Below are 13,135 nucleotides of genomic sequence, written 5' to 3' on the forward strand. Positions count from 1 at the left end.
GTTTTCCTGACTTGCATCTTCCCCAGGAAGCATCAGTGAATACGGGAAGTGTGGTCGCAGTCAGGAAAGTCAACCTCGTTAAAGTGATGTTCTGAGGTTGCCCGTTTATTTGCTGTTTATAAAATGCACACTGTATTTGCTTACTGTGTAAAAGTCAAAGACTGATTGTTCTGTCAGGACTGGAGACAGAGCTTTTGATCTGATATTTCGTTCTCTACATTTTTGGTCTCTCCTAATCATCATAATGACTTTCTAATTCTGAGCTTAACCTACGGGTGCCTTAATGATAGTTTGCCGCTTGCTATTCTACACCAGGAGGGCATGTGAATAAAAGATCTGCACTGAGCTACCGAAAAAATAAAGTGAAAATTTAAACTCAGTCTATAGAACAACAAAATGCTATTGAAATATTAAAATGCAAATAATGTAGTAATGCCTTTAGTATTGAATGCTTTGTTTTGAAAGACAATGAATTTCTTCTTGTTCCCTATCAGCTGTGTGGCCCTTTTACTAAAATTAAAGTTTCATAAAATGAAAGTTATTTTGTTACGAATCCTTTGTCAAAAATATTTACTTACTATTTATTTTATGCCAGCTACTATGGAGCAGCACAGAAGTATTCAGAATGATTTTCTTGCTCTCTGAGAACATATGATATAGCTGGACTATAATGCTTTATTTTACTATCATTCAAAATATGATCTAGCAACATCTTAGATGGAGACTCTTTCACCAGACTGGAACCCGGAGTGAGGAGATAAACAGGTCTTGTAAGCAGCAAATAAGCTTTGGTGGTGAAAAGCCCCAGAGTTCGTACAATTTAGCCTAAGCTAATTAACACCAGGAGAAAAGTTAAAGAGCTCATGTAACATTTTTAACTTTAAATCTCTTTCTCATGTAGAGTTGAAGACTAAGTACATGAATAGTCAGCAAATAAATATGGTGGATTTTATTCCTGGGGTTTTGCTTGTTTGCTTGCACTCCACCTAATATGATTTGCTTTAAGAATATTCAATATATAGTTATTCTAATTTATAAATAAAAACACAGGACTTCTATTTTATAGTATGCTTCATTAAATTATATTAAATAGAAAAAAATCCAGGCAGTTTTTAAAACAATGAATTTATATTTACATAAACTGCAATTTTTCCATCCAAGGTAGTTAAATAGAGTGACTTTGATGTATAACATCTCTTAATTATTTTAAAGATGCACATTATTTTTTAAATCTCCCCTATGTGAAACATAAAGTTACTTATAGTTAATTTTCTCAATTTCATTATTTTATGGTTTCTGGTTTCTTCTCAGGCATTGGTTGACTCTGTTTATTGTATTCTAGTTTCTCTTTTCATCACTTTTCTCCTTTCTCAGGTCACATGTCAGAAATTAATCATGGGGAAAAAAACTCAAACTCTCCTCCTGGGTCAGAATAAGGGAGGACCCAAGTGGGTTTAGTTCTGAAAGAGTTGCTTTAGTTTAAGGCTGAAGGCGTGAGAATCTGGTCCCCCAAATATCTTCCTACTTCTCAACAGATAGAAGCCTCAGTTTCCCTTCCCTCCTCCTCTCTAACCCTATCTCTGTAGGAACCCTGGAATGAGCTCAATTAGTCTAACAGCTCATATGCCCTTTATTTTAATATGAAATTAAAATTAAACTGAAGGATTCACAAATAGAGCTTGTATATATTTTGAAGAACATTTTATTAGCCTAATCACATAAGTTTCTATTAATTTTCATTTCCATAATTAAACTCATGATTTTATATAGTTCTCCTGATCCACAGTCATACCGTAAGCTATTGCAGCACACCAAGCAGTGGAACCCTGTGAAGCCAACTATATTCCTAGCAATTAAGAAGTTGAGCAGTCGGGTACAGGAAAGTAAATTTCCACAGAGTAATGCTAATATCTGTGTCAAGTCTGTTGTCTTTCATCCCTGTCTTTCCCAAGTAGAATTTTGGCCCTGAGGTATTTTGTGAGTCCTACTGTTCCTTTCCTAAAAAGGTAAGAGAAACTGATGGCCTAGCTTTCTAGTGAAACTTTTGCTTCTTCTATATTCCACTCATTGTTTTCTCCTGTTTCTAGAGTATCACCAACGATTCTATTTCTGTTCTAATTCATATAATTGGAGCATCCATCTGCATTCCTTATCCTTCCTTTAACTCACAGTGCTGAATTTAGCATCTTTAAAATATTTCCTGACTTTAAATCTAAAATCTAAGTAGCTCTAATATTTCCATGACTTTGCTACATAACACAGACTGGCTTTGAGGTGAAAAGTCCATTTTCTCTTGAAAACTGAGGTTATAGGAACTCACATTACATAAGATTGTCATAAATGGTCATACATTTTTTTCCAGAACCTCAAAAATTTAAGAAATGTTTTTCCCTATGCAGAGACATCTACGTATAAAATTAGTATGTAAAGCCATCAACAACTCTTTCCCTACTGGACATATATATTTCATGATTGATTTACACAGGCCTGAGGATTTTCATCGATGAATAATTAAAATAGTTTCAAAATTTGAGAAATATTCCTGTATAAATACAGATGTAATTATACAGGCATATGTGTGTGGACAGACAAGAAAAACTGAAAGGGATTCCTTCTACAGGAAAATTACAAGGGTGGCCTTGCAGGTCTCCTAGAAGAAAATCTACCCTGGGTAAAAATCAAATCTGTCATGACCCACCATAGCCGGAGGTCTGAGAGGACAATGGCTTCAGGTACAGCATGACTCCTATTACTCGGATTGCCTCAATCCAGACACATTCAACTTTTGTAAGCATTCACTGGAGAACAAAATTATAATACTTTGGAGGCCATGCAATCTTCAAATGGAAATTTGATAAATAATACTCACAGAGAACTAAAAGAGCCTCCCCTTACACCTTTCATATGGGGGTAATGAGGTTGGATTCCGAGCTGACAGTTTGAGGGCAGCAGGGCACCTACCTTCCTGAATGGTATGTCGGCAAAGCCGTGGGCTAATCATTGCAGGAGGCAGGAAGTCAGGAGCTGGTGCTATCAGAGGCAGCCTGAGAAGGCAAACTGGCCAGGTTTATTAGCGCCTTGTGATTTCTCTGCAGACTGTGAAATACCAGCACCAAAGGTAGCTGTACATATATATTAACAAGAATTTCTTTGTTCCCACTGGCAAATGAGCCCTAAACTCACAAGGAGTGCTTTTTAAAGTGACTTGATTTGACAGTCTGCTTGGCACATAGAAGTTACTCTACTGATTATTTTCAGAATGAAGGCTATTTCAGTTCTTTGATTTCCTCAAAGCAACTGAAACGACTCTTCCCTATTAAGGCATGCTGGACACAGTAAATTAAGCTGGGAGAAAGAAGAACTTGTAAGGACAGGTTCAGAAAATGCAGCATTTGCCTTAGTTTCTTGGATGATTATGGGACTTATTATCTAAACACTGAGGTGCAGTTCTGACCAAACACACTGATTAAAAGTGAATTTTCTGGTGCCAGCTCACAGCTGTCTTAAGTACACTCACTGCTTTGTGTATAGAAACCAAATTTAAGTGTATGCCTTTGCATCTGGAATATTATAACATCATTAATTTTATTATAATTCTATTATTAGTGTCATCAATGGCAGAACGAGGATTATTTATTGCCCAAGTGCTTATTACACTGAGGTTTTAAGTTAAAATGACCAGCATTGTAGGGAATTCTCGTCTAGATTATAATCAGTTTAAAAAAACAGTACAAATATGTGACATTCTATGACTTTCTTGGTATTTGTGGCTATATTAGTATTTTTTAAAATATATGTGTGTATATATGTATGTATATGTATATATACTTTCATTGTATATATATATGCATATATATACCCATACGTAAATATATATATCTGTGGATTTGAGTTTGTTTCCATTAAAAGGTGCAAATAATATTTGTAATAAAATATTTTTTAGGCTCTCGTTTACCACTTGGTCTATGTTCTGAAATTGTGCACCAAACTCTTCAAGGTGGTACAGGTCTCTTCCATAGGGTAGCAATATGCTTCCTGGCATCTGGACGCATATAATGTTCCACTAGCATTATCTTTAAATTAAAAAACAAAATTGAATATCCCAAGGCATAGGGAATAATAATAAATTATGTAATTCACCCATAGTATCTGGCACATGTTATTTGTGTAATTTCTGTTTCCCTACTTATACACAATTATGTATCACGATTATAGAAAATAACCTAGTTATAGACTTTGCACAGATCTATATAGTGGTACATCATTTCTTTGTCCTTCTTGTTTTAGTATGTTTAAAAATTGAACATCGTTGGAGTCAATTCCATGGAGTATGATAGATACAGAATTAACTCCTGAAATCTGAAAACATGAAGTATATTTATAGAGTAGTGCACCGGTTTCAAAAGTAAATAATGAGAATCAGTCGCATTATATATTAGATTGCTATTCAGGAATCAATCTTTTAATTTGATAGCAAAATTCCCTTTAGTTCAGTGAAAGCATCATTCAGTCAGTCTTAAGGGGACAAACTAAAATGATATTGGAGTTAAACTGAGCTAAGGGATTACATTAGCGCTAGTAAGATAGATGAAATTAATGCAAAAATATATTTTTATGTTTTTCAATGTAAAGAAGTCCTTCTGCAAATTATCCCGTTTAAATATATTCTACGGTGTTTATATGTTTTTGGTTTTGTGTGTGTGTGTGTGTACACAGGGTCATTTGAAAATTGATTATTTTTTATGTGAACCTTATACTAATGAGTTTGTGACTTATTTAATATATTAATAGTAAAACTAGAAATTCTTTAGCATTTTCTTAAAATCTTAATATTATGTGAGTATGTGTTGGAGATAGTTTAATAATTTTGGCATCCTCAATTCATGTCCTTAATTTCTGGCTGGTGCACTTACCGATATTGATCTACCTGTCTAAAAAGCCTTAAATAATTAATAATAAGATCTGGAGGTGGCATACATCACGTTCTTTTGTCAGGGCATTGTCTTTTTTCACTCCTAGCTAGAAAAGAGCTTTAGAAATGTAACCTCCAGGAGGGTGGTTCTGTGCCCACTTAAACCCTAATACTATGGAAAGAGAGAGAGATTAGCAGTCTTCAACAGGATGTGAAAAAATGGAATTTTAAATTTCTGTTCCAAATCTCATTCATGGAGTTTGCAAAAGATGCTTGGCAATGCAGTCACCCAGTTCCTTGAGTGCAAAACCTGAATATGACATCCTTGATTACTTCACTTCCTGTTTCCCTACCAACTTGCAATCTTTCCCATGACCTCGGTGACCTCTTATGCTTATGATCTTTCTTCACCTCTTCTTTTGGCATCTACATTCTCTAGGTTTCTATTTCATCTCATCAGGTGAAACTTTTCAATCCTCTTAGGCAACCTTTGGCCCCTATTCCTACTGTGTACACTTTGGAGTACACTTTTCTCATCCTCCCATAGCCGGCAAACTCTCTCTAGATGGGATACCGTCCAATACCATCTATATCAGTTTGCTAGAGCTGTCATAACAAAATACTACAGACTGTGTGGTTTAAATAGCAGAAATTTATTGTCTCCCAGTTCTGGAGGCTGGAAGTCCAAGAACAAGGGTTTGTCAGGGTCGGTCTCTCCTGAGGCCTCTCTCCTTGACTTGGTACATGGCCACTTTCTCACTGTGTCCTCACATGGCCTTTCCTGTGTGCATGGGCATCCTTGGTGTCTCTTCCTCTTCTTATAAGGGTACCAGTCATATTTGTTTAGAATCCCACCCTAAAGGTCTCATTTACCTGAATTACCTCTTTAAAGAGCTTATCTCCAAATATGCTTATATTTTGAGGTACTGAGGGTTGAAACTTCAACACATGAATCTTGGACGGTGGAGGGCACAATTCAACCTATAACACTGTCATTTTTGAAAAACCTGATTACTCTCAAACTTAGGTCAGATTTCTTAGCTCCAGGTATACACAATGCCTTTTGACTTTGCAGGTGTGATGTGTATTACATATCTTACTTACTGGGTAGAGACTGTATTTTCACCAGAAGAATGTTCAGTGTTTGGAACAACAAGTACTGCAGAATAGGTGCTCAAGCAATATCTACTGAATATATGAACTGAGACAGAAAGGGTACGGTGGTGTTCGGTAGAAATCAGAAAATAACATTTACAAAGAAGTAAATACAGACGTTTCCCCTCTAGCTTGACAACATACTGTATATAAGTTTATCATTATTATTATCAGCGTGCGATTCTTGCAGCATTCCAAATGGATAATAAAGCACAGTGAATGAAATAATCCCAGTGAATAAACTTCATAAAATACCCCTTTTCAATCCACACACCTATAGGTAGAGTGAAAATAAAACTAAAAGCCTAAGAACACATGAATAATAGTGAATGTATATATTAATGAATAATAGGAAATTAAAATAAAACAAAAAGCAAAGGTCCATTTATTTTTTTAATTCTTATTTCGTGGAGTCATCTAACTTTTAAAATTAATGTCTTTATTTTGAGATGATTTCAGATTCACATTCAGTGTAAGAAAGTACACAGTTTCCGTGGATCCTTTACCCAGTTTACCCCAGCATTTTGCAAGACTACAACAAAATATGACAATATATTTTGATACAGACAAGATCCAGAACATTTCTGTCACCTCAAGGATCCTTCGTGGTGCTCTTTTATAGCTACACTCACTTTCCACCGGCCACCATTTCCTTAGTCAACCCCTAGCAACCACTAGTGTGTTCTCCATTTCAACAATTTTATCATTTTAAGGTTGAAGATCATTGTCTAAATGGAATCTGAAATGTGTAAACTTTTGGAAATGGCTTTTTCTTTTTTTTTTCACTGAGCATAATTGTCTGGAGATCCACCTAAGCTGTGGCATGATCAATAGTCCGTTCCTTTGTATTTCCTGTGTAATATCTCATCATTTGGATGTACAGTATTGTGTTAAGTGATTCATCCTTTGTAGAACGTTTAGGTTTTGTTACAGTTTTGGGCTATTACACATAGAGATGCTGTGAATGTTTATTTATAAGTTTCTGTGTGAATGTACATTTTCCTGTCTCTGGCATAAATGCCCAGGAGTGCAATCTCCAGGTCATAAAACAGTTGCATGATTGGTTTGGTTTTGTTTTTTAAGAAACTTGCAAACTGTTTTTCCGAGTGTCTGTACCATTTCACATTTACACCAGCAATGTTTGAGTGATTCTGTTTCTTGGGAGCTTTGCCAAAATTTTGGTGTTGTCAATATGTTTTATTTTATTTTTCATCATTTTATTTTAGCGTTATTGAGATATATGAAAAATTGCACACATTTAATGTATACATTTTGATGAGTATGGATATGTATAGATACCATCATCAGAATCAATGTAATAAACATAGACATCACTTCCAGAAGATTTATTGTGTCCCATTAACTTTGTGTGTGTGTTAAGAGCACTGAGCATGAGATCTACCCTCTTAATAAGTTTTTAGGTGAACAACATTGTACTGTTAACTGCGGGTACTATTTTATGTGGCAGATCTCTAGGTGTTATGGATCTTTTATCACTGTAATTTTATACCCCTTGAACGACAACTCCTTTCCTGATAGTTGTATAGTGGTAACTTGTGATTTTAATTTTCATTTCCTAATGAGATTGTGAATTAGTGCTGTTTTATTAACATTTGTTGTATTTCTCCACCGAAACTATCAGATATTTCTTTTTGGGAGAGGTTTCAAAAGTACATTTCAATTGCCACAGAAATGTAGAGGGCTATTCAAATTATCTGTCTCATATTGGATGAGTTGTAGTGGGTGTGTTTCTCAAGGAAACCATCCATTTCATCTAAGTTTTCTAACATATGTATTTAGAGTTCATAGCATTTTCTTTTTTTTGATGTCTGCTAGTTCTGTTGTGATATCCCCTGTTTCATTCATGATACTAATAATTTGTGTCCTTTCTCTTTTTCTGTCAGTATTGCTAGAAATTTTTCAGTCATATTTGTCAATCAGCTTTACAAAGAATCAGCACATTTCTACATTTGTTTCTATATTTTTTTTCTGTTTTCAGTTTCGTTGTTTTCTGCTCTTATTTACATGATATCCTTCCTTCTGTTGGCTTTGGATTTATTTTACTTTTGGTAGTTTTTTGAGAACAGAGCTTGGGTGATCATTTCGAGACTTTTCATTTTCTTTAATGTTTTTATTTAGTGCTACAAATTTCCCTCCCAGCAATGCATTAGCTATTTCTAACAACTTTTGATATGTTGTATTTTTATTTCAATTCAATTCAGAGCATTTTGTTATTTCCCTTGGAGCTTCCTTTTTAGCCCACAGATGTTTTAGAAGTGTGCTGTTTCGTGTCCATATGTTTGAAGCTTTTCTATTATCACTGTGTTCTGAGAACACACCCTTTATGATTTTAATTATTTTAAACTAGGTGAAGTTAATTTTATGGCCCAGAATATGGTGTATTACTGTTGTTGCATACCATGCTATACGAGTTAATTAGATCCTGTTGGTTGGTTGTGTTGTTGAGTTCTACATCCTTGTTGATTTTCTGTTCAGATATTCTATCAACTGTTTAGAAAGGAATGTTGGATTATCTAACATTAACTGTGGATTTGTCAATTTTTCGTTTTGGTTCTATCAGATTTTGCTTCACATATTTTGCAGCTCTGTTGTTTGTTGTATACCAATTTAGGAAAACTACGTGTTCTTGTTGGATTGACCCTTTAGTCAGTATGGAATATCCCTTTGTCCTTTGTAACTTTATTTTCTCTGAAATCTTCCTTATATGATATTAGTATAGAAATTGCTATTTTTTGATTAATATTTACATGATAATTCTTTTTCTAGCCTTTTAATTTCAAACAACCTAAATCATTATATAGGAACTTTCTTGTAACATATATGCAATGTTTTTAAATCCATTCTGCCAACCTCTGTATTTTAATTAATGTATTTAGGTAATTTATATTTAGCATACTAATAAGTATAATATTGTTGATATGTTAGGGCTGCCATTTTATTTTTGTTGTTTGCCTGTTCTCAGGTTTTCTTTCTTTCTTTTAGTTTCCTGCCTTTCTATGGGTTACTTGAACATCTTTTACAATTCCATTTTTATATACTTAACAGTGTTTCTGAGTGTGTCACTTTGTATAGCTTTGTATTGGTTTCTCTGGGTATCTCACTATCTATCCATAACTTATCACTAGTGTGATATTTCATCAGTTCAAATGAAGTGTAGAAATCTTCCTTCATGTGCCTTAGTTTCCTCCATTTATAATTGTCTTACATATTTACATGTAATAGAACTACACCAGACAATGTTATAATTTTTGCTTCAGCAATCAAAGCTGCTTTAGAAAACTAATGAGGAAAAGTTAAATGTGTATTCATGCCCTCTTACCTTTCTATCATGTATTCTTCCTTCATGATGTTTGAAGATTCCTTCTTCTATCATTTATTTTCTAGTTTGTGATGTTTCTTTTTTTTTTTTAAGAGATGTTTCTTTAACCATTCTTTTAGGATAGGTTATTGGTGACAAATTTTCTTACTTTTCATTCATCCAGAAATGTTTTGATTTCTCTATAGTTCCTGGTATATATTTTACTGGATATAAAATTCTGAGTAGACAATTCTTTTCTTTCAGTACTTGAAAAATATTGTGTCACTTTTTCTCTGGCCTCTATGGTTTCTAATGAGACACCCACTGTCATTCATCTTGGTTTTCTTTTATAGGTAAAGTATCATTTGTCTTTTGCTGCTTTTGAGATTTTTTGTGTTTGTTTGTTTTTAGTTTTTAGAAGCTTGGTCATGATGTGTTTTCAGATGGATTTATTTGGGCTTATCTTGTATGGAGTTCATTCAGCTTACTGACTCTATAGGTTTATATTTTTTGCCAAATTTAAGAAGTTTATGGTCATTGTGTTTGAGCACTTTTTCAGTTTATCCTCTTTCTTCTCTTTTTCTGGGATTCCAATGATGTGGATACTAGATCTTTTGTTATAGTCCATGGGGTCTTGAGGCTCTGTTCACATTTTTTACTTGATTTTCTCTTTGCATTTCATTCCGATAGCATAATTACAACTGTTCTGTGTTCCAGGTCACTGATTCTTTTTTCTGTCCTCTCCATTCTGCTGTTCAGCTCATCCCCATTAAGTTTTTTTTTTATTGTGTTTTTCATTCCTAAAATAGCAGAGGTTTCCACTGAGAGTGTGGGTGGAGTAAAAGTCAGTTTCATTACCATCAGTGAGGATGAAATCCACGCTCCCTACTTGATCTTCTCTGACATAACTGTGCCAGAAGGGTTGGGGCACCTGGTATAGCCTGACAAGTGTAGATGTCTTGAATACCCACTCAGCCTTTCCTGGGATGAGTGAGATGGGGCAGTAACTTTTTTTCTGTGGTATTTTGCTGAATTACAGCAGTTTTTACCCAAAAGTTTCTCTTTCGCTTAACTGACCCTTTTCTGGTCCTTTGGTTGGAAAATGCAGGCTTTTGCTGAGGATTTTTCTCTGTACCCATTGGCACTTCTGGAGCACCAATTCCCTTAGCTCCAGTCTGTAATACACAAGGCCAAAAGGAAAACCTAGAGAACATATCATTGTGTCATTTTGTGGGTCTGAGACCCCTAGTTTATCTTCCTTTTCTCTCCACCCTTCAGAATCTTCTATGTTCATTTTGTATATAAATGCTTGGGATTTTTAGTTGGACTCAGTGGGAGGAATAGGGAAATAGACATCTACTCCATCTTTCTGGAATCAGAGGTCTGATCAAATCATTTAATTTTAAAACTTGACATAACTTTAAAAGTTCAACACTCCAAAAGCTGCAAAAGGTCATTTTATACTTTAGAAAACCCAAGCACTAAAGTGAATTGTCTAGTCGCTGTCTCAGGGGAACTTGTTAACAGAAAAGATCATGACATTGTTCAACAATTTTTTTTCTATATCATCCTGTTTCTTCAAAATTTAAGATAAAGCTAATTATAGACAATGGTATAGTTTTATTAAAGTCACTTTTCATTGCACAGATTCATGTACGCCATCTTTGTTTCTCTCTCTCTCTTTGTTCTTTTTAGTCCTCTTCATATTGCTTAGAGTAGTTACGTGATGCAAACAACTGATTACTAAAACCTTTAAGAAAACTGTTAGTCCTGCAATCCAGTCCTGCAAGCCAAGCTTCTAGTGTTTCTTAATCTGTAGGAAATAAGCAGTATCATACAAAGGCATTTACATTTACTGGGTCAACATAGCCCAATTGGTTTACCCCTTCAGATTCTGGAAGCGTGGTATAGAAGGTAATGTTGTCAGGCTTGGATTTTAGTTCTCATTCTGTGTCGGGTTTAAACATGGCTGTTGTGCAGGCTATGAACTCCTCTTCTCCATAAGTTTCCAGTAATGACTGTCTTCAGGATTATTAAAACGATTAAATGAAATGATGTTTGTTAAGCGCATAGAAAAAATTACAAATGTAATAAATGGCAGATATCAGACATTACAGTCATTTTAGGGTTTTTTTTTAATTTGGAAAGTGAGATGGTACATAATATAAGAAGCTTTTGTTTGATTGTAAGATGTTTGTAACATCTTTAAATAGTACATTTGGTTGAATCTATATGTGCTTTTGCTATGAGAAGTTTTAAAATTTTTCTGGATTCATTAATTGGCAGAAGTTAATGATACGAAGTCACCCTGAAAAAACATTTTTTTCCTCAGCATTGATGTTTTAGAGACTTATTATAATGGGAAGAAAATGTGGTAATGTGATAGGTCACCACAAGGCAAGTTATACTCCCTGACACTGACCAGCTGTTCAGCTTGTCATTAAAAAGAAATTACTTGGGCTTCCCTGCTGGCGCAGTGGTTGAGAGTCTGCCTGCCGATGCAGGGGACACGGGTTCGTGCCCCGGTCTGGGAAGATCCCACATGCTACGGAGCAGCTGGACCTGTGAGCCATGGCCACTGAGCCTGCGCGTCCGGAGCCTGTGCTCTGCAACGGGAGAGGCCACAACAGTGAAAGGCCCGCGTACCACAAAAAAAAAAGAAATTACTTTACAACATAGAAATCCATCCTATCCCTTCATTCAGGATATACCTGCCCCATAAACCAGCCAACACATTTGTAAAGAGCATCTGATTCCACAACATATCCACTCAAAGTAACCTATGTTATCTCATGATTTCTAAACATACAGTTTATTTTTAACTACAATATATAATATTTTAGCAATGATGTATTTCTGAATGAACTCTCTTCCTCCAGCCCCCACTTTTCTTGAGAAAAGGAGTGCATATCTACTTCTAAATCCAGTGTAGTTAGGGAGCCATTCTTAAAATGTTTCAAAAAAGAAACTAATCCAGTTATTTGTGTATTTGCTCTTTTTCGCTTACATCTTCTAAGCTGGCCCTTCGTGAACATAAAATTTTTAGGGACACATCATACTTGGATGTATAGACACCACTTATAAGTCTTGTAAAATGAATACAAAACAAGAATGTATTTTAAAACATTACAGCCTGCCTTCTTCCAAAAAGAATTTCAGGCAAATTTAGTGTGTTTTAAAATGTGACAAAATAACATAAACTAGGGAAATAATATTTTAAGAAAGCTTAAGAAAAGACCTGGCAATAATGTAGAGGGTTTTTCAGCTATAAAATATGCAAATAATCTAAGAATTACATCCATATAATTAACCAGAATACCATCTGAGTTGCCAAGGAAAATAATTTTCATTTTCATTACTGGGTAAGAAGGAATATCTGAGACTTCAGATGGTGAAAGGGTGACTTTGCTCTAATTCATGAAGATCAGGACAACACATTTCAATATGATCCAATTAAAAGGAGCCCAGGGACCATCCATGACGATAAAAGACAACTACGATTAAAACTTGTGTTATTTAGACATTGTTATTCACACCATAAGTATCACCATGTGCTCTGCAAACTGCAGTATGCCCTCAAGGTGGTCATATGGATCACAAGATCAAATTTTTTCTATTAGATGCATGCTATGGGACAGGCTTGCTTAAAATGAAAGGAAATTTCAACATGTCAAAAAGGATAATGTCAAACGGGGTATTACCAAATTCGACATAAAAGTTTTGGTGAAATGAGACACTATACCATGATT

Source organism: Phocoena sinus, chromosome 3 (genome assembly GCF_008692025.1).
Source record: "Phocoena sinus isolate mPhoSin1 chromosome 3, mPhoSin1.pri, whole genome shotgun sequence".
Taxonomy (NCBI): Eukaryota; Metazoa; Chordata; class Mammalia; order Artiodactyla; family Phocoenidae; genus Phocoena; species Phocoena sinus.